This window comes from Papio anubis, chromosome 6, assembly GCF_008728515.1.
Source record: "Papio anubis isolate 15944 chromosome 6, Panubis1.0, whole genome shotgun sequence".
Lineage (NCBI taxonomy): Eukaryota > Metazoa > Chordata > Mammalia > Primates > Cercopithecidae > Papio > Papio anubis.
In genome coordinates, this window is record NC_044981.1 from 28,583,671 (window position 1) to 28,605,956 (window position 22,286).

A 22,286-nucleotide genomic window follows, 5' to 3' on the forward strand; every position below is an offset into this window, starting at 1 on the left:
GTCCACCTCTTGGCTCAAAATGACTCTGCAGATTCGCACAGCGGCTACGGAAAGGCAAAGTCGCGGTACAACAGGTTAACTACGTGTGCAGCCACCGTCTTCTTAGTCCTATTATAGGTGCAGAGGTAACAGGTGAATCCCTCACAAGTGGACCTCAAAATTGACTTTAGCGATGGCTTGTGACCACCTGGTAGGTGGTGGACCATCACAGCGTTTAGAAAGTGAATAAAAGAAAGGATGCATACGGATGCCCACTCGCTTACTTGGCTTCTACAGATGCAGAGAGAGAGATCGCTTTTCTGCCTTCCGGGTGTTTAGTAACTTAATTTTTTATCTTTTGTTTAAATGAAATAGAGCTGAAAATATAAGGAGAATTCCTTTCAACGAGATAGTATTGAGATGCTTGCAGAGTATCCCCGCGTGGATTTCTGCTTAGCCCTGTGATACCAGCATCAGAAACTATGCAAAGAGCTCTAATCTGGAGGTGTGGGTTGTTCAGTAGCTTAGAAAGAGGTTATTCCTGGAGAATAAGTGCAGCCAGTAGAAAAGGATCCATTGGGATTGGGAGAATAAAAGTTCATTCATTATTTTTATTTATGGAAAACAAAGAAATGAGCTTTATCCTATACTGGTCTTGGTCCCTGGAGTTCAGAGTGCTTGCATCTCAGGGCAGAAACTTCCTCAGAGGACCCAGAGAAGTATGTTCTCCCTACCAAATGTCAGCTGAAGTGACTGTGGTCTTTTTGTCATTTGTCATTATGTTTGCCATTTATTGTATGCTTGTAGTTAAATAGTTTACATTAAGTTTTAGAGTTTGTGGGTTTCTAATGGAAAGAGTGACCACCAGCATATCAGGTCCTCAGCCACTGGCAGTGAAATCGTTTAGTGAAAGCTTGTAGGGCTTCTGCAACCTTGTTTAGAAGAAGAAACGCAAGGTCAGGCGTGGTAGCACAAGCCTGTAATCCCAGCACTTCGGGAGGCTAAGGTGGATGGATCACCTGAGGTTGGGAGTTCAAGACTAGCCTGACCAAGAGGGAGAAACCTCCACCTCTACTAAAAATATAAAATTAGCCGGGCATGGTGGTGCATGCTTGTAATCCCAGCTACTCAGGAGGCTGAGGCAGGAGAATCACTTGAATCCAGGAGGCAGAGGTTGTGGTGAGCCAAGATTGCACTATTGTACTCCAGCCTGGGCAACAAGAGCGAAATTCTGTCTCAAAAAAACCAACCAAACAAACACCACACACACAAAAGGACTTAAGCCACACGGTTCTGTGGTTTCTGATTATTTCATTTACAGCTAGAAATTGGCTGGATGGCCAGGAATAGTACTTGCTTCCATAGTGCGTGGTTCACCTTAGTGACTGCTGGGACTGCTTAGAAAGAATAGGTGGATAATCATAAGCAGCAAATAACCTTAAGTGAATGAACAAGAATTACCTCTCTGTATGAGAGAGAGATGTAGAGGTCAACCCAGATATCTTGACAAGGCAGGAAATTTTGGACAGCTAGGGAAGGTCATGGAGCTCTTCTTACAGTGCCACCAGGAAGGAAATGGACCTCTGGAGGTACCGGGGAATGAGCCCAAGACCTTGTGCATGATAAGTACACACTCTACCACTGAGCTATACCCCCTCGTAACTCTTGTGTATTTGGAACACTGGTGACCACCATTATCTGAGTATGTGCTCTATGTCATAAAGACAATTACCATGTGTTTACAATTCCACTGTTTTTGATTTCCCTATATCTGAGTGCCCCCTCTCTTAGGCACGGTTACACCATGAAAAGGTACCTTAACAGTAAAAAGAAAAGCACTGTTCCTGATTTGGGATCAGCAAATCTATTTCCAAATAGAGCAAATTAACTGCATTTCAAAAGTATAACATAACCGCATTGAAAATTCAGGAAAGAATTGACCTAAGAAAATGGTTTACACATTGTTCTCATTGTAAAAAGAAAAAGAACAGCAAGCAAATCTTAAACTCTATGTATCAGGAATATTTTCTGTAATGCTAAGGCAACAGCAATTCTGATATTTTGTGTGAATTTTAGGATTGGGAAAATGAGAGTGTGTGCACCTGTGTGTTGTTGGAACCAGGTTCTCACCGTGGGAAAGGAGGATGGTAAAGAATAGTCCTATTGGTGATGATGGGAATCAGAGGCATCAGTATGAAGTTATACACTTAATTGTAAAATTTCTCCACAGATCTCTCTGCTAACTGGGACTAGAAGAAATGATACCTCAGATGCAATGAGCAAAGATAATTCTATATATTGATTTTCAAATACCATTCCCTACTAAAAGGAACCAGCCATACTAATAGAAAGTAGCTACTAGTGTCAACTACACTGACTCCAGGACTGTGCCAGGGAAACTACAAGATGAACCTAAGATATCCTGCTGTGCCAGAATGTAGGTGCTCAGAATTGATGGGTATGATTAAAAGGACATAGAAGCCAGCTTGAAAGGGATCTCAATGGCCAAATCTGACACATTTTGAGCATTAATGACGACAATAAGTGATTATCAATCTTGGGAAATTAAACGAATAAATATGGAAGATGGGAAGATTTTCCTTACAGTTGTATGCCAAGTGGTAAATGTGGAAGTAAGGATAAAATTAGAAAATCCTCATTTGGGCCGGGCATGGTGGCTTACACCTGTAATTCCAGCACTTTGGGAGGCCAAGTTGCAGGGGATCACCTGAGGCTGGGAGTTCGAGACCAGCCTGATCAACATGGAGAAACCCCATCTCTACTAAAAATACAAAATTAGTCGGGCGTGGTGGCGCATGCCTGTAATCCCAGCTACTCAGGAGGCTGAGGCAGGAGAATCGCTTGAACCTGGGAGGCGGAGGTTGCGGTGAGCCAAGATCGCAGCATTGTACTCCAGCCTGGGCAAGAAGAATGAAATTCCATCTCAATAATAATAATAATAATAATAGTAAATAATAATGAGAAAAACTGGCATCACATGCCTCTTGGTGTGATAGAGGGTAACATGATTTCTGTGACATTTCCATAACTGAATCTAACCATGGCTACACAAATTAAGAAACATTCCACAAAACCACAGGCATACGCTCTTCAAAAACATATTCATATCGTGAAAGACAAGAAGATTAAGAATCTGTTCCAAAGTGAAGGAGACTGAAAAGTCAAGACAACTAGATTCATATGTGATTCTGAAATGGCACCTAGTTTGGGAGAAAAATTTCTATAAAAGATTTCATTGATATGATTTAAATTTATATAGACTGTATATTAGATAATACTATTTTATCAATGTTAAGTTCACTAAATTTGATAATTGTGCTGTGGTAAGAAATTGACCTCATTCTTAAGAAATACACATTGAAGTATTTAGGAATAAAAAGATATAATGTCTGAAAATCATTATCAAACAGTTTAGACAAATAACTTTTGTCATATATAGATAAATATATATACACACACATACACACACACACACACACACTCATACACACACACACATATACATTCCACTGTTGCTGATTGTTTGGTTGTTGAGGTAAGGAAGAGGCAAGATAGTGTTCTGAAATGATGTCAAGATTTGGACAACATGTGCTTCTCAGATGGCTACCATTCCATTTTAAATGTTGCTAGGATGAGACAAAGACACAAATTCCCCAATTTATATTAGAATTTAGCAGGTGGTTTGTTTTGTTTTGTTTTGTTTTGAGACAGAGTTTTGCTCTTGTTGCCCAGGCTGAACTCCAATGATGGGATCTCGTCTCACTGCAAACTCGGCCTACCTGGTTCAAGTGATTCTCCTGCCTCAGGCTCCCAAGTAGCTGGGATTACAGGTGTGCGCCACCATCTCCGACTAATTTTTTATTTTTAGTAGAGATGGGGATTTCACCATGTTGGTCAGGCTGGTCTCAAACCCCCAACCTCAGGTGATCTGCCCGTCTCAGCCTCTCAAAGTGTTGGGATTACAGGTGTAAGCCACTGTGCCTGGCCAGCTCCTTTGTAATCTTATAAGACCACCGTAGGATACGCGGTCTGTGGTTTACTAAAATGTCAACCTGTAGCACATTACTGTACTCATATCAGACTTTTGGCTTCCAGAAGTGTGAAATAATAAATTTTTGGCTGGGCGCGGTGGCTCACGCCTGTAATCCCAGCACTTTGGGAGGCCAAGGCGGGTGGATCACGAGGTCAGGAGATCGAGACCATCCTGGCTAACACGGTGAAACCCCGTCTCTACTAAAAATGCAAAAAATTAGCCGGGCGTGGCAGCGGGCGCCTGTAGTCCCAGCTACTTGGGAGGCTAAGGCAGGAGAATGGCGTGAACCCTGGAGGCGGAGCTTGCAGTGAGCCCAGATGGGGCCACTGCACTCCAACCTGGGCCACAGAGTGAGACGCCGTCTCAAATAAATAAATAAATAAATTTCTGTTGTTATAAGCCACCTAATTTGGGATAATTTGTTACAGCAGCCATAGGAAACTAATCAACAACAAGTTTATTCTACTCTGCCAACTGCCTTGAGTGGTTTTGAGGCTCATGAAGTCTAAATAACATAACATTGAAATTACCATCTTGGCAAAATTCAACAGCCTTTCATGCTAAAAACTCTCAATAAACTAGGTATTGATGGGGCATATCTCAAAATAATAAGAGTTATTTATGACAAACCCACAGCCAATATCATACTGAATGGGCAAAAACTGGAAGCATTCCCTTTGAAAACTGGCACAAAACAGGGATGCCCTCTCTCACCACTCCTATTCAACATAGTGTTGGAAGTTCTGGTCAGGGCAATCAGGCAGGAGAAAGAAATAAAGGGTATTCATTTAGGAAAAGAGGAAGTCAAATTGTCCCTGTTTGCAGATGACATGATTGTATACTTAGAAAACCCCATCATCTCAGTCCACGATCTCCTTAAGCTGATAAGCAACTTCAGCAAAGTCTCAGGATACAAAATCAATGTGCAAAAATCACAAGTATTCCTATACATCAAAAACAGACAGAGAGCCAAATCATGAATGAACTCCCATTCACAATTGCTACAAAGAGAACAAAATACCTAGCAATCCAACTTACACGGCCTGTGAAGGACCTCTTCAAGGAGGTAGAAACCACTGCTCAACAAAATAAAAGAGGACACAAACAAATGGAAGAACATTCCATGCTCATAGATAGGAAGAATCAATATTGTGAAAAGGGCCATACTGCCCAAGGTAATTTATAGATTCAATGCCATCCTCATCAAGCTACCAATGACTTTCTTCACAGAATTGGAGAAAAACTACTTTAAAGTTCATATGGAACCAAAAAAGAGCCTGCATTGCCAAGACAATCCTAAGCAAAAAGAACAAAGCTGGAGGCATCATGCTACCTGACTTCAAACTACACTACAAGGCTACAGTAACCAAAACAGCATGGTACTGGTACCAAAATAGATATATAGACCAATGGAACAGAACAGAGCCCTCAGAAATAATACCACACATCTACAACCATCTGATCTTTGACAAACCTGACAAAAACAAGAAATGGGGAGAAGATTCCCTATTTAATAAATGGTGCTGGGAAAACTGGCTAGCCATATGTAGAAAGCTGAAACTGGATCCATTCTTTACACCTTATACAAAAATTAATTCAAGATGGATTAAAGACTTAAATATTAGACCTAAAACCATGAAAACCCTAGAAGAAAACCTAGGCAATACCATTCAGGGCATAGGCATGGGCAAGGACTTCACGTCTAAAACACCAAAAGCAATGGCAACAAAAGGCAAAATAGACAAATGGGATCCAATTAAACTAAAGAGCTCCTGCACAGCAAAAGAAACCACCATCAGAGTGAACAGGCAACCTACAGAATGGGAGAAAACTTTTGCAATATACCCATCTGACAAAGGGCTAATATCTAGAATCTACAAAGAACTTAAATTTACAAGAAAAAATCAAACAACCCCATGAAAAAGTGGGCAAAGGATATGAACAAACTCTTCTCAAAAGAAGACATATATGCAGCCAACAGACACATGAAAAAATGGTCATCATCACTGGCCATCAGAGAAATGCAAATCAAAACTACAATGAGATACCATCTCACACCAGTTAGAATGGCAATCATTAAAAAGTCAGGAAACAACAGTGCTGGAGAGGATGTGGAGAAATAGGAACACTTTTACACTGTTGGTGGGACTCTAAACTAGTTCAACCTTTGTGGAAGACAGTGTGATGATTCCCCAATGATCTAGAACTAGAAATACCATTTGATCCAGCCATCCCGTTACTGGGTATATACCCAAAGGATTGTAAATCATACTACTATAAAGACACACGCACATGTATGTTTATCGTGGCACTATTCACAATAGCAAAGACTTGGAACCAACCCAAATGTCCATCAATGATAGACTGAATTAAGAAAATGTAGCACATATACGCCATGGAATACTATGCAGCCATAAAAAAGGATGAGTTCATGTCCTTTGTAGGGACAAGGATGAAGGTGGAAACCCATCATTCTGAACGAACTATAACAAGGACAGAAGACCAAACATCACATGTTCTCACTCATAGGTGGGAAATTGAACAATGAGAACATTTGGACATAGGATGGGGAGCGTTACACATCGGGGCCTGTTGCAGCGTGGGAGGAGGGGGATAGGATAGTATTAGGAGAAATACCTAATGTAAATGAGGAGTTAATGGGTGCAGCACACCAACATGGCACATGTATACATATGTAACAAACCTGCACATTATACACATGTACCCTAGAACTTAAAGTATAAAATAAAATAAAAAAATACTCAAGAAAAAAAAAAGAAATTAACGTCTTGAGTCACGTGTTTACTTCTCATGTGACAGGCAACGAAAAGAGAGTAAGACACCTGAGTGTGCATTGTACTGAGGAGTGGTATTAAGAACTTGGAAACTGACCGTTGGAGGTGCTCGGGAGCTGATCCTGAGGCCTCCTGTATGTAAGGCACACGTACTATCGCTGAACTACATCTCCTCATGCGAAGAGATATTTGTGTGGTCCTCCAAGTACTATTGCAGTATATGAAAACAATAAAAATATGGAAATAAAAAATAATTTTAAAATTTAAAAGGTAGCCGGGCACAGTAGCTCATGCTTGTAATCGCAGCAGTTTGGAAGGCGGAGGGGGGCAGATCATTTAAGAACAGAAGTTCGAGGCCAGCCGAGCCAACATGGTGAAACCCTGTCTCTACTTAAAACACAAAAATTAGCCAGGCATGATGGCACACACCTGTAATCCCAGCTGCTCAGAGGTTGAGGCAGGAGAATCTCTTGAACCTGGGAGGTGGAGGCTGCAGTGAGCTGAGATGGTGCCACTGCACTCCAGCCTGGGGGACAGAGTGAGACTCTGTCTCAAAAAACAAACAAACAAAAACAAAAAAAAAACCCTAAAAAGGTATTTCTCCAATCTAAAAATGTAAAAAAATAAATAAAATGAAAAATAAAGGAATATCTCACTCTATTCTGTGGGTCACCATTCCTGGGTTCATTGTTTTAGCACTAAGTGTTGGGTGTAGAAGCAGGATTTGTGACCATTTTAACTTAGAAGACCCCCAGCTGTGGGGGATATTGAAATTTTGGCAAATAAAGTTTGAAATGGAACACAAAATACTGGAAACTTGCATTAGAAAACTGACCAGCTTTTTCCTGAATAAAACATTTCTGCTATTGCCGTTTGCTCCTCAGGAATGGTAAGAGCAAAACTTTGATGAGAAAACCCCAGGTGAGAATAAAACCACATGCAACTTGTTATTCATTGCCAAGGGGTTCTTGACTGTATTACAGCATGAAGGCACCTGAGGAGGTTCATGGAGTAGTCCAGAATAATGTTCAAGACATGAAGTAAATAGTAGCTTCAAGGATGGAGAAAAACTTTGAAATTTTGAAAGCACGTTCATAGGTAGCTAGACACAGGATTCAAAGACTTATTGGATCTATAGAGCAAGCCAGAAAGTGGGGAATCCGTAAAAGAAAGCCTCAACAAACAGGAGGAAAAAAAGCAGAATAGAGAGGCTTATTGTTCTTTGAAGGAATGAATAAGATATTAGGAGGAGGAGGCGAGTTTGTTTGGGAACGTGTTGAACTTACCATATTCTTCCTTAGGATCCTGCCCATTGATGAAACACAGTGAACTCAGCCCAGTGCTCTGACCTGAATACGTGGAGGTGGGAGTGAGTAGAAGGCACCAATAAAGTGTGAGTACAATGAGAACTCAAAGCGTCCTTTGAGATATGAAGATTAGGAACTTATTTACTGATAGTTGTGAAAAGCAAAAAAATGAACTTCTTCCTAGATAATCTTCAACCCTGGAATTCACACTGGTTATCGCCATGGACTTGAAACTTTCACAAAAGACCCAGAAAGTCTCATTTCCTGCCAGTTTCCCAGTAGGTATTATCTTTTCTCATTCATCTTCATTGTCATCCTCCATGTATATGACTTTACCTATATTGGTAAGTATATCACTGAGCCCCTTTTGAAGTTGAGACCACCTTATGGTTTGGCAGAATTTTTCTCAGTTGGCTCATGGGGATAGTGGAATAGGTAAGAGGAAACATAAATGGCAGGTTTCACTGAAATTGGGTATTAGAGATGTGTCACCCAAAAAACTCTACAAGCTTTGGGTGTGTGTGTGTGTGCGCGCGCGTGTGTGTGTACGTGAAAGTGCTGGGACGATGTGAGGAAAATTATCTAGGCTGTTTGATGATGTGAAAGTTTCCAGAGTCATCATGTGATTTTTCTCTGACTTGCACCTGAAGAAACCAAGATACCAGTTAGATTACTCGAAGTTCCTCATAAGGAGGTGTTTCTTTTTCTTTCTTTCTTTTTTTTTTTTTTTTTGCTCTGTTTGCCCCAAGGTACAGAGAACACTGTGAGAATTGTTTATTAAGTTTCTGTAAGCATTCAGAAATATCTATGCATGGGGAGACATAGGATGAGTTCTAAATATATGAGATTTTTCTGATGAACCAACCACTTATCTCAGGAGATAGAACTCATTCATACCTAATTACTCTGTTCAGGGAGCCTGCAGACATGTGAAGGACATCTCTAGTGCATCTAGAACCACAGAGAAGATTATAACTGGTTGAGTATTGTTTTCCTAAAGTTGACAGATCAAAAGGGTGGAGTAATAGTTTTCACGTAAGGAACTTTTATATGATAATCTAGAAATTGAATTCACACTCTATATTCTTTGGTATTTACATCTTGATTTGTTGACAGGGAGAGGGAGGTTTGATTACACTGTTGTAAGTCTCCCACCTTGATTGAATATTAAAAAAGAATTCCTGAACTAGACAGTAAAGGGTTAAATAATATTTTTTCTTCAATTAAATATGTATTTGAAAAGAATAAAACTCAACCTTTTAAGTCAGATTGACTACATGGTCTAATGAGTAGTGTCTGCTTCCATATCACTGTGCAACCAGTGGTCCTGCCCACCTGCCGCTTCCCACACATTTACCCAGGGTCTCACACATGGCCACGTCCTCATTCCTCTCAGAAGTCCTTAATTTTTTTTTTTTTGAGATGGAGTCTCATTGTGTCACCCAGGCTGGAGTGCAGTGGCACGATCTTGGCTCACTGCAACCTCTGCCTCCCGGGTTCAAGCAATTCTCCTGCCTCAGACTCCTAAGTAGCAGCGATTACAGGTGGCCACCACGATGCCCAGCTGATTTTTGAAAGAGGTTCTTAATTTCTCCCTGTAGAAAAAATTTTTTAAATATGATCTCATTGAAGTATACAACCCCAAAATAAAATATAGTTGAATTTCCAAAATTCATCTATAATGTACCTTAAAATGATTCACTATTGTCCCAGGCCAAAGATAGGCACTGTTTGCTCTCAAAGAAGTATTTCTGTCTGTCATATGTCATTTGTTTTCGTTGTCCCAAGATGTTTTTGAAATCTCCATCCTATATTTCCTATAGCTTTCTTATATTAAACTCTTGGTTTTTGCATCCTATCCATTTCTACCTTAAATTACAGAGGTGGACTTCCTTAAAGTCTATTGTGGGGAGCATAAAAAAAATTTCCATTTGGGCCTGAGCCCTAGCATAAAGCAATGGTAATAATTCATGATATTCTTCCTCACACTTTTACTATATTCCTTTGCAAATTGATTCCCATGACTGAAGCCTGTGAATAATTTTCTCCTTCCACAGTGGGTATAAGTGGCAAAGAGACATTGTGGAACTGTACTTTGAAAACAAGAGAAGAGAGAGAAAAAATGTCAACAGAACAGAAAATGATCTATTTCCCACATCAAGAAAGTGTGGCTCCTCAGTACTAGCTCTGAATCTTTCTTTAAAGAAGTAAACTGAAACCCAAGACATCTTAATCTGAGAAAGAACGACTTTTGGAACTTATTTTCTCCACTGAAAATTTCCTAATCACTTAACAGGGAGAGAGGTGGCCTGACATTATATCGGAAACCCAGGATTTCCCAATTCTTGCGATATCCTTCAGCTCACACATTCATTAGGATTAGCAAGGGTTTTGGATCTTTAAAATCTATCACAGGGCTTAGAATACAAAATGGAGTTAATACAAAAGCTCCTGAAGATTTGGTGGTAGTTGATCAGGAGAGGGCTGTGTATTCTGGAATGATTACAAGATCTTATCCTATTTAAAATGTTTCAGAGCAAAGATACAAACTTCCCAGTTTACATTAAAAGTTAGCACAGCCTTTATTGCAAAACTTGAGAAATTTTTATTTTATTTTATTTTATTTTATTTGAGACGGAGTCTCACTCTGTCGCCCAGGCTGGAGTGCAGTGGCCCGATCTCAGCTCATTGCAAGCTCCGCCTCCCGGATTCACGCCATTCTCCTGCCTCAGCCTCCCGAGTAGCTGAGACTACAGGCGCCCGCCACCTCGCCCGGCTAGTTTTTCGTATTTTTTAGTAGAGACGGGGTTTCACCGTGTTAGCCAGGATGGTCTCGATCTCCTGACCTCGTGATCCACCCGTCTCGGCCTCCCAAAGTGCTGGGATTACAGGCTTAAACCACCGCGCCCGGCCGAGAAATTTTTATTAAAAAGATAATGAAGGCCGGGCGTGGTGGCTCATGCCTGTAATCCCAGCACTTTGTGAGACAAGCAGATCATGAGGTCAGGAGTTCGAGACCAACCTGGCCAATATGGTGAAACCCCGTCCCTACTAAAAATATAAAAAATTAGCCGGGCGCTGTGGCGCGCGCCTGTTGTCCCAGTTACTCGGGAATGCTGAGGCAGGAGAATCGCTTGAACCGGGGAGGCGGAGGTTGCAGTGAGCCGAGAGCGCGCCAGGGCACTCCAACCTGGACGACAGAGCGAGACTCTGTCTCAAAAAAAAAAAAAAAAAAAAAAAAAGAAAAAGAAAAAAGAAAAAAGAAAATGAAAACGTTACATCATATTCAATCATGAATAGTGATTCAAAAATTATTAATAAATACAATATTACCAGAGAGAGAGGGAACAGAGTCAATGACAAGAACACAAAAATGATGCAGCAATAGAAACAGATTATTTTGCAATTATGTTTTCTATGTTAGAGTAGAAAATTGGGGAAAAAAATACAGCCGTGTATTTATACCATACACCCTTACTCCACGTCAAAGCACGTCATAATGCTTCTTAAATATGCAAAAGAATCTCTTGTGGATCCTGTTAAACTGCTGCTTCTGGTTCAATACGTCTGAGGTGACGCTGAGATTTCGCTCTTCCAACAAGCTCTTGTGTGGACCAAGAGTCTGAAAAATATCTTTACGATAGAGGGCGCCCCTGTCTTAGGTAAAATTACTTCTGTAACGTCATCTAAGGGAAGTCAAATTATCCGGCAAGAGTAAAGACAAAATAAAACTGGAAATCAATGCGTAAACTTTGAGATCTTCAGCAGAGCATGCTTCTCAATGGAGCTATTTCGTCAGAAGTGTGACGCCTCTACATTCCCTGATGAAAATAACTTTCTCAATTTCCCGGTTTGGAAGGCTCTGCGTTTCTCAGTGCTCAGCCTGCAATGGATCATGGCTATTTAAGGACCAGAAAAGAAAGGAAATTGTCTGAGAGCTTACGTTTTACTTTTATTAAGTATTTCTACATTTATCTTTTATTTCCTACTTTTTAAATAATAATACTGCAAAGTAATAATACCCCAAAGGTTAATGAGCTCGTCAATTTGGCGACGCCATTGAAGTTTTGGAATCGGGAGCCGTCTTTGTCTTCCAGCTCCATCTTTTCCACCTTTTGCTTGGGCAGCCCCCGTGAGTCGTGTCAAGGCTGAGGAGTAGAAATGGAACAGCACTAATATTAATGGCGAAACCTTTGTGAAATAGGTTTGGTTTCTGTTTAACAAGGAAAAGAAAGTAAAGCAATGGAAAAGAATTTAAATACAAAAACGACTGGAGGTGCCGGGGATTGAACCCGGGGCCTCGTGCATGCTAAGCACGCGCTCTACCACTGAGCTACACCCCCTTATTGAAGCCACTCTCTCGAGAATATATTCAAGACGGAATCTGACCATTTTGCTACCTTTCAGAACAATTAGTTGTAACAAGCCAAAGTCTACTTTATTTAGCTATTTCTTATATCTTAAATTTAGGTTTTGTGTCCCTGTTTGCTGATAGCTGAGCAAACCGCATTCTACACCGAAGGCCTCTATTGATGGTCCTGGGAATTTTCTGCTCGTCAGTCCGGAGTCACTTCCCGGCCACCACTAGAAGAACCAGGGATGAAACATTTTCTCCCGAGTTTTGACTGTCTCCTTTCTTTCTCCGCTGCTTTAAAGGGCTGCGAGAAAGTCACAAAGTACAAAGCGAAGCATTTAGAGACCATATTAGATGCAGATGGCGAGGGAAGACAGGTGGACAAAAGCAGACAGGTTCGTGTCGGTGCAGCCACTGCTTTGGACCCGAGCGTCCGTCCCGCCGGCGGCCGGGGTGCTGAGCCCAGCGAGGCGCGGACTTGGGCGCTAGGAAGAGGAGCACGTGCCAGATTGCGCCCCCTTTCGGGAAGAATCTGCTCCTGGTCCGTTCCCGATTCGGCAGAAAAAGATACGAGGGCGGTATACATTCAACACGAGCATGAACGATTCATCGTGCCCTCCGTGTGCCGGGTCTGGCTCAATAACCTCATCCTCTGAGCTCTGGATTTCTGCCTCCCAGCCCAACGAACCCACAGGGTCTCAGCCAATATTTGGAGAGTAACTTAAATGGGCAGAAAGACAAGATAAGGGGATGTGATGAATAATAGAATTATCTAATCCTATTATCAGCCCAACTGAGATTAAAGGGACGTCAATCACACTTGAATACCTTATTAAAAAAATAAAAAAGTTTGCAATGGGTCGCATGCAAGAAGAATAAAGTGTGTTTTTTCATAAAACTGTGAATTCAGGGGCACTACCGGAAATAATCAAGGAACGGGGAAGAGTGTGGTGAGAGTGTTTGGGTCCAGTATACCTCTGTCTCCGCACCACATTCTTTTGTAGTACCTGTGAAACATACATTAAAACGGACCACAGAAGAAAACCTCCGTAAGTTCCAAAGCATATTAGTTACACAAACATCATTCTCTGACCATCATGCAATAAAACTAGAAATTGATAAAATAAAAAATAAAAGTCCCTTCTATCTGAAAATGTTAAAGCATGCTATAATACAACTCGAGTCAAGAAGGAAATACAAATTTTAATTACACAATTTTTTGAAAAGGACAAAAGTGCAAATGTGACATAGAATCTGTGAGATAGAGCTGAAGTATTTATCAGAAGGAAATTTATTCCCTCATATACCTATATCGATAACAACGAAAAACAACAAATGAATCAAACACAGCTCAAGATGCTATTAAATGAACAACAAAATAAAACAAAAGCATGAGGAAGGAAGGGTTATAAGGATAAATTCAGAGAATGAGTTAGAAACAAAGTAGAACTAATAAAGATACAAAAAAGCTGGATATTTGAAAGTCAACAAAATAGACAAACCTCTAGCCAACAAAGAGAAAATAAGTGCAAATACACAAAATTAGAACTAACTGAAGGAAATAATCAACACAGAAGACCTTTTTTGAAATCATCAGAGATAATATAACACAACTAGCAAATAACTGGCAAACTTGATGGATTTTGTAGATAAATGTAGCATACTCAAATTAACCCTTGTAGAGACAGAAAGTCTAAACAGACCAGTTAAGAAAAATAGTTTAACAGGCATACTCAATAAAAAGGGCACCAAGCTCAAATACTTTCATAAAGAAATTCTACCAAACTGTCAAATATCAAAAAATCACAATGCTACTTAAATTATTTGAAGCATAGAAACCAGCATTTTATAAAGTTAGTATAACATTGATCACAAACATTTCAGTTTGCACTAAAAATGCAAACTACAGGTCAATTTCACATATGAAATATATGAAATGTAATGCCTAAATCTTAAATAAAATTAATAGTAAACAGAATCCAACAGCACATTTAAAACAATAATACAGATGTCCAAGTGGGGTTTATTCCAGACATGTAAAGATCACTAATTATTAGGAAAGATATTAATATAATCCATTGTAATTGGAACTGGAGGTCATTATGTTAAGTAAAGTAAGTGAGAAACAGAAAGACAAATTTCACATCTTTTCAGTCATATGTGGGAGTTAAAAATGTTGATCTCATGGAGGTAGAGAGTAGAATCATAGACACCAGGGTCAGGGAAGGGTGTGTGCGTTGGAGCTGCGTACAAAGAGAGGTTGGTCAATGGGTACAAACATATAATTAGATAGAAGGCATAGGTTCTTTTTTTTGTTTGTTTGTTTTTTGAGTTGGAGTCTGGCTCTCTTGCCCAGGCTGGAGTGCAGTGGCACCATCTCAGCTCACTGCAACCTCTACCTCCCAGGTTCAAGTGATTCTTCTGCCTCAGCCTCCGGAGTAGCTGGGATTAGAGGTGCCTGCCACCACAGCCAGCCTCTAATGTTGATAGTAGAGTAGGGTGACTGTAGTTAGCAACAATGTATTGTATATTTCAAAGTAGCTAGAAGACAGAACCTGAAACCAACACACAGAAATGATAAATACTCAAAGTGATGGATACCCCAAATACACTGACCTTACTCATAATATGTGAAATACATACTAAATTAGATTGAATAGCATACTTTGTTGTCAAGGTTGCCAAGAAATTAGTCTTTTCATAGAGTACTGGTGGGAATGGAAAATGGTATAATTCCAAGGGCAGAAAATTTGCAGTATCTAGAAAAAGGGTATAATTTTTTACCCTTTAACCCACAATTCACTTCTACAAAGCTATCCCTAATATATACTATCAAAATTAAAAGGGCCAGGCACAGTGGCTTACTCCTGTAATCTCAACCCTTTGGAAGGCTGAGGCCAGCAAATCACTTGAGGCCAAAAGTTTGAGACCAGCCTGGCCAACATGGTGAAACCCTGTCTGTACTAAAAATACAAAAAGTAGTCAGGTGTGATGGCGGGCGCTTGTAATTTCAGCTCCTCAAGAGGCTGAGGCAGGAGAATTGCTTGAATCCAGGAGGCAGAGGGTGCAGTAAGCCAGTATCACACCACAGCACTCCAGCCTGGGCGACAGAGCAAGACTCCATCTCAAATAATAAATAAATAAATAAATACATACATACATAAGAAGGAAAATAGATGCATGACTATTCATCACAACTCTGTTTGTAAAGCAAAAGAAGGAAACAATCCAGGCCAGGTGCGGTGGCTCACGCCTGTAGTCCCAGCACTTTGGGAGGCTGAGGCGGGTGGATCACGAGGTCAGGAGATCGAGACCATCCTGGCTAACATGATGAAAAATCCTGTCTCTACTAAAAATACAAAAAATCAGCTGGGCGTGGTGGCGGGTGCCTGTAGTCCCAGCTATTCGGGAGGCTGAGGCAGGAGAATCACTTGAACCTGGGAGGGGAAGGTTGCAGTGAGCCAAGATCACTCCACTGCACTCTAGCCTGGGAGAGAGAGCGAGACTCGCTCTCAAAAAAAAAAAAAAAAAAAGGAAACAATCCAAATGCCAAATGTCTGACAAAAGGGTCAATTTGAGAAAACTATGATACATCAATATAATGTCACTGTAAAAAGGAATACAAAATGATCAGCTTCAATCTCCCCTTCCCGTATGAAGAAGGGCGTATATGCATCTGAACTTCACTGGGACACTGGGCAATCACTCTCCTGCAATTACCCCATGCTTATGTATGTTAAATAAATGCTGTGTGTCTTTTTCTTTTATTAATCTGCCTTTGTCACTTCATTTTCAGCAAATTTCAGTGGGCAGAGAAGAAACTTTTCCTCCATCCTTAGATAGTTAATACTCTACCTTGAGCATGGCACACAGAGAATACTGAGGTGCTAATAGCTCTTACTGCAGCATGTGAGGCAGTGGCTTCAAAACAGGAAATACAAGCCAAGAGGATTTCAGACTACTGCACTCTGTCCACTGAGTGTTCAGCATCTAGAACATTTCTTTCACAAAGAGAAGCATGCAATTGTTCCCACCTCTAGCTCCAGAGTCCTAGCTCAGAGATTTTTCCTATAGAAATAAGTGAGCCAGCCAGGCATGGTGGCTCATGCCTATAATCCCAGCACTTTGGGAGGCCAAGATGGGCAGATCACCTGAGGTCACGAGTTTGAGACCAGCCTGGCCAACATGGCGAAAACCCATCTCTACCAAAAATACAAAAAAAAAAAAAAAAAAAAAAAAGCTGGGCATGGTGGTGTGTGCCTGTAATCCCAGCTACTATGGAGGCTGAGGCAGGAGAATCGCTTGAACCCAGGAGGTGGAGGTTGCAGTGAGCTGAGATTGCGCCACTACACCCCAGCCTGGGCGACACAGCAAGACTCCATCTCAAAAAAAACAAAAAAGAAGAAGTGAGCCGAAAAGTAGATAGCTTCCAATCCTTCCCAAAATAATTAATTTAATTTGTAACAGAGAATAGAGAAGTTGAAAGCTAAGGGCATTCTCAAGAATGGTGGAGATTCTGATGAAAGGTAATTGGGAGGAAATTTGTGAATCTAAGAAAGATGGATCTTAAACTGCAGTCTGGCTATTATGCAGGAGAGCATCAGGAGATAAGGCAGTTAGGAGGAACTCTTTTGGGGTCGGGACAAATATCAAATACTTACATCAGAAACTATTCCATTTAAGGAGTTACATTTTGGTTGGATTTGTTCATAGAGGAATTTATACCTCAGGGCATTGTTGAAAACAATGCAACAACTGGTCAGCAATAACTGAAACATAACAGTAGGGTGTGGTCAGAAAAAGAGTGAAAAAGAACGTTGCCAGCACCACTGTTATCCCAGGGTGACTGGGGCATACCGAAAACTGCATCACCACGAAGGGTAATATCAGAGGATTAGCACGCCTGGGAGTGAAATATCCAGGGATACACAATACTCCATGTTAACAAAATGAAGGGTAATAATCACACGATCATCTCAACTGACATAGAGAAAGCATTCAACAAAATTCAACACACTTTTATGAAAAAAGCATTCAGCAAACTAGGAATAGAATGAAACTACCTCAACTTAATAAAAGCCATACATGAAAAGCCCACAGATAATATATTCAGTGGCCTTAAGTTTTTCCTCTAAGATCTAGAACAAGGCAAGGAGGCTTACTCTCACCACTACTGTTCAGCATAGCACTAGAAGTCCTACTCAGAGCAATCAGACAAGAAAAAGAGCCCCATTGCGGTGACTACCGCCTGTAATTCCAGCACTTCGGGAAGCTGAGAGGGTGCACTGCTTAAGCCCAAGTGTTCAAGATCAGCCTAGGCAACATGGTGAAACCCCATCACCACAAAAAACTAGCCAGACACGATGGCATACACCTGTAATCCCAGCTACTTGGGAGGCTGAGGCAAGAACCTGGGAGGCGGAGGTTGCAGTGAGCCGAGATCACACCATTGCACTTCAGCATGGGCGACAGAGCCAGACCCCGTCTTGAAAGAAAAGAAAAGAAAAGGAAGAAGAAAAAAAGAAACAAAAGTCATCCAAATTGGAAAAGAATACTAAAATTATCTGTTTACAGATGGCATGATCATATCACACAAAAAAGTTATTACAACTAATAAACAACTTTAGGAAAGTAGCAAGGTATAAAATGAACACACAAAAATCAGTTGCATTTCTACAAACTACAATGACCAACCTGAAAAGAAAATTAAGAAAACAATCCCATTTACTATAGCACCAAAAAGAATAAAATATTTAGGCATAAACTGAACCAAGGAGGTAAAAGACTCGTACAGGAAAAACTATAAAACATTGCTAAAAGAAATCAGGGAAGATACAAATAAATGGAAAGGCATCCTGTGTTTGTGGAGTGGAAGACTTTAATACTGTGAATACATACCTATTATCTAACGTAATCCACACATTCAATGGAATTCTTGTCAAAAACTCAATGGCATTTTTTGCAGAAATAGGAAAAAACCATCCTAAGACTCATATAGACTCTCCAGGGAACCCGAATAGCCAAAACAATCTTGAAAAAGAAGAACAAAGTTGTAGAACTCACTCTTCCTGATTTTGAGCCATACTACAAAGCAATGTTAAGATGGTTGTAGGGGCCAGGTGCGGTGGCTCATGCCTGTAATCCCAGCACTTTGGGAGGCTGAGGAGGGTGGATCACTAGGTCAGGAGTTCGAGGCCAGCCTGGCCAGCATAGTAAAACCCTCTCTCTACTAAAAATACAAAAGATTAGTTGGGCATGGTGGTGCGCGCCTATAGTCCCAGCTACGGCGGGAGGGTGAGGCAGGAGAATTGCTTGAACCCAGCAGATAGAGGTTGCAGTGAGCCGAGATTGTGCCACTGTACTCCAGCGACAGAGCGAGACTCCATCTCAAAAAAAAAAAAAAAAAAAGATGGCTGTAGTACTGACATAAAGACAGGTATATAGACTCATGGAACAGAGAGCCCAGAAATAAATCCTTGCATATATGGATGAATAATTTTGACAATGATGCCAAGAACTACACAATGGAGAAAGGACAGATCCTTTAACAAACAGTATTGGAAAAAGTGGGTATCTACATTCAAAAGAAAGAAGTGGACCTTATCTCCATACATATGCAAAAAAATTAATTCAGAATGGGTTAAAGACCTAAACGTAAGACCAAAAACTATACAACTCCTAGAAGAAAACATAGAGGAAAAGCTTCAGGATATTGGATTTGACAGTGATTTCTTGGAGAGGCCACCAAGAACACAGACAACAAAAGCAAAAATAGACAAATGGGCCCACGCCAAACTTAAAAACTTCTGCACATCAAAGGAAACAATCAAAAAAGTGAAAACACAACTTATAGAACAGGAGGAAAAAGTTTGCAACTGATAAAGGGTTAATATCCACCATATATAAGGAACTTCTATAACTCAACAACAAAAAACTAATATCCTGATTTAAAAATGGGCAACAGACTTTAATAAACATTTCTTGAAAAAGATACACAAATAACCAATAAGCATATGAAAAAATGCTCAACATGACTAATCATTAAAGAAATAGAAATCAAAATCACAATGACATATAACCTCACATCTGTTAGGACGGTCCTGTGAAAAGAACAGAAAATTTAACAAGTGTTAGAGAGGATATGCAGAAATTGGAACTGTGTGTACTGTTGGTGGGAAAGTAAAGTGGTGCAGCCATTATGAAAAACAGTGTGGAGTTCGTGCTCTATATACATATATATACATGTATATATACAAGTTATATGTTTTCATCCACGGTTACTGGTTCATAACTTCCATCTCCCTTGTTACAGTCTTTTGTTATAATGTTGTGTGTGTTAGGCCTCAGGGGCAGGCCTCAAGGAACAGAATCTCTCTCCTGCCTTCCTTTCACCTGCCCCAAGGCAGAACTCTAATATTACCCCATCTTTTTCATCATGGGTCTTAAGACCCTCCCCTGGGAGGCTCCAGCCTCATGTCCTGGAGGAAGGAATGCTTCCATAAAAACCCAAGAGGACTGGGTTCGAAGGCCTCCAGATAGCTGAACCCATGTAGGTTCCTGGAGGGTGGCATGCCCAGAGAGGGCGTGGAAGCCGCATACCCCTTCCACCATACCTTGCCCTTCACGTCTATTCATCTGTGTCCTTTATAATATCCTTTATAATAAACTGGTAAATGTAAATGTTTCCCTGAGTTCTATGAGCCACTCCAGCAAATTAATTGAACCCAAAGAGGAGGTTGTAGGAACCCCAACTTGAAACCAGTCAGTCAAGAAGTCCCAGAGACCCGGACTTGCAACTGGTATCTGAGGCTATAGGGGGAGGTCTTGGGGACTGAGCTCCCGATCTGCAGGAACTGAAATTACCTTCAGGTAGATAGTGTCAGAACTGAATTGGAGGACACCTAGCTGGTGTCTGCTGCTTGATGTGTGGGGAAAAACCTTCACACATTTAGCCCACAGTAGTCTTCTATATTGATGATTATTGTGGTGTGAGACTAGAGGAAAATGGTTGGTGAGAGTTTTCCCAACACAAAATTAAAATTATGATTCTCATACAATCCAGCAATCCTAATTCTGGGAGGGGTTTCAAAAGAATTCAAAAGCATTCAAAGTAGGATCCTAAAGAGATATTTGCAGCATTATTCACACTAGCCAAGAGGTAAAAGCAAAGCAAATGGCAATTGACAGATGAATGGATATACAAAATGTGGTATATACATACAATGGAATATTATGTAGCCTTAAAAAAGAAGGAAATCCTATCACACACTACAATAATAGATAAATCTTGAGGACATTATGGTAAGTGAAGTAAGCCAGTCGCAAAAGAACAGACACTGTATGATTCCACTAACATGAAGTATCTAAAGTAGGCAAAATTACAGAAACAGAAGGTAGAAAGGTTGTTGCCAAGGACTGGCTGGAAGGGAGAGGAGAATTCGTGTTTGTTGGGCATAGAGTTTCAGTGTTGAAAGATGAAAGTGTTTCAGAGATCTGTTGCATAACAATGTGAATATACTTAATTATGGGGCGCGGCGGCTCACACATGTAATCCCAGCATTTTGGGAGACTGAGGTGTGTGGATCACGAGGTCAGGAGGTTGAGACCAGCCTGGCCAACATGGTGAAACTCTGTCTCTACTAAAAACACAAAAATTAGCTGGGCATGGGGGCACACGCCTGTAGTCCCAACTACTGGGGAAGCTGAGGCAGAAGAATCATTTGAACCCGGAAGTCGGAGGTTGCAGTGAGCTCAGATTGTGCCACTGCACTCCAGCCTGGGGGACAGAGTGAGACTCCATCTCAAAAAAAAAAAAAAAGAAAAAGAAAAAGAAATCCCGTTAGAAGAGAATAAAATAGAGTGGAAACAAGACGACAGAATAGGAACAGCTCTAGTCTGCAGCTCCCAATGTAATTGATGCAGAAGACAGGTGATTTTTGCATTTCCAACCGAGGTAACTGGTTCCTCTCACTGGGACTGGTTGGATAGTGCATACAGCCCACGGAGGGTGAGCTGAAGCAAGGCAGGGCATTGCCTCACCCAGGAAGTGCAAGGAGTCAGGAGATTACCCTTTCCTAGCCAAGGGAAGCTGTGACAGACTGTACCTGGAAAATCGGAACACTCCTGCTCTAATACTGCACTTTTCCAATGGTCTTAGCAAACGGCACACCAGGAGATTATACCCTGAGCCTGGCTTGGAGGGTCCCATGCCCATGGAGTCTTGCTCACTGCTAGTGCAGCAGTCCAAGATCAAACACCAGGTGGCAGCCTGACCGGGGGAGGGAGCACCATTGCTGAGACTTGAGTAGGTAAACAAAGTGGCTGGGAAGCTCAAACTGGGTGGAGCCCACCACAGCTCAACGAGGCTTGCCTGCCTTTGTAGACTCCACCTCTGGGGGCAGGGCATAGCTGAACAAAAGGCAGCAGAAACTTCTGCAGACTTAAACGTGCCTGTCTGACAGCTCTGAAGAGAGCAGTGGTTCTCTCAGCACAGAGTTTGAGCTCTGCGAACGGACAGACTGCCTCCTCAAGTGGGTCCTTGACTCCGTGTAACCTACCTGGGAGACACCTCCCAGTAGGGGCTGACTGACACCTCATAAAGCCAGGTGCCCATCTAAGACGAAGCTTCCAGAGGAAGGATCAGGCAGCAATATTTACTGTTCTGCATATTTGCTGTTCTGCAGCCTCCACTGGTGATACCTAGGCAAACAGGATCTGGAGTAGACCTCCAGCAAACTCCAACAGACCTGCAGCTGAGGGACCTGACTGTTAGAAGGAAAACTAACAAACAGAAAGGA

At 41.2% G+C, this 22,286-nt stretch overlaps 1 non-coding gene across 1 annotated transcript; it reads right to left on the reverse strand.

The window, feature by feature from the left end:
• Positions 1–12,406: 12,406 nt before the first annotated feature.
• Positions 12,407–12,478, reverse strand: TRNAA-AGC. The gene has a single exon. It is a non-coding gene; the product is annotated as a tRNA-Ala (tRNA).
• Between the last annotated feature and the right edge of the window lie 9,808 nt (positions 12,479–22,286).